Source organism: Penaeus monodon, chromosome 33 (assembly GCF_015228065.2).
Source record: "Penaeus monodon isolate SGIC_2016 chromosome 33, NSTDA_Pmon_1, whole genome shotgun sequence".
Classification (NCBI taxonomy): Eukaryota; Metazoa; Arthropoda; class Malacostraca; order Decapoda; family Penaeidae; genus Penaeus; species Penaeus monodon.
Window position 1 is genome coordinate 35,848,307 of NC_051418.1, and position 237 is coordinate 35,848,543.

General features: G+C 50.2%; 1 protein-coding gene across 1 annotated transcript in view; it reads left to right on the top strand.

The window, feature by feature from the left end:
- Nucleotides 1-61: 61 nt before the first annotated feature.
- The window catches only part of LOC119594439, a 1,619-nt gene continuing 1,443 nt past the window's right edge, over nt 62-237 (top strand). Inside the window, exon 1 of the mRNA XM_037943499.1 lies at nt 62-147. The gene's annotated coding sequence lies outside the window, so the exon portion shown is untranslated. The remainder of the gene's footprint in view (nt 148-237) is intronic.

Below are 237 nucleotides of genomic sequence, written 5' to 3' on the forward strand. Positions count from 1 at the left end.
CGTTGCTTAACAGCGTCCCGAAATTTCGGACTTCCCGGAGGAAGTTGCGCGAGCTAGGATTCCCGACGCGACGCCTTAAAAGGGCAGTTCCCTCCCTGCGCCGCAGTGCACTCCCAAAGGCCCCGCCGGTCAGACCTTTCAGCTGAAGTGAGTCTCCATTGTCCTAATTCTATTTTCGTTTTTCTTCCTCTTTTGGTTTGTAATTATCTCTGATTATCCCCTTTTCTTCTTTCGTAT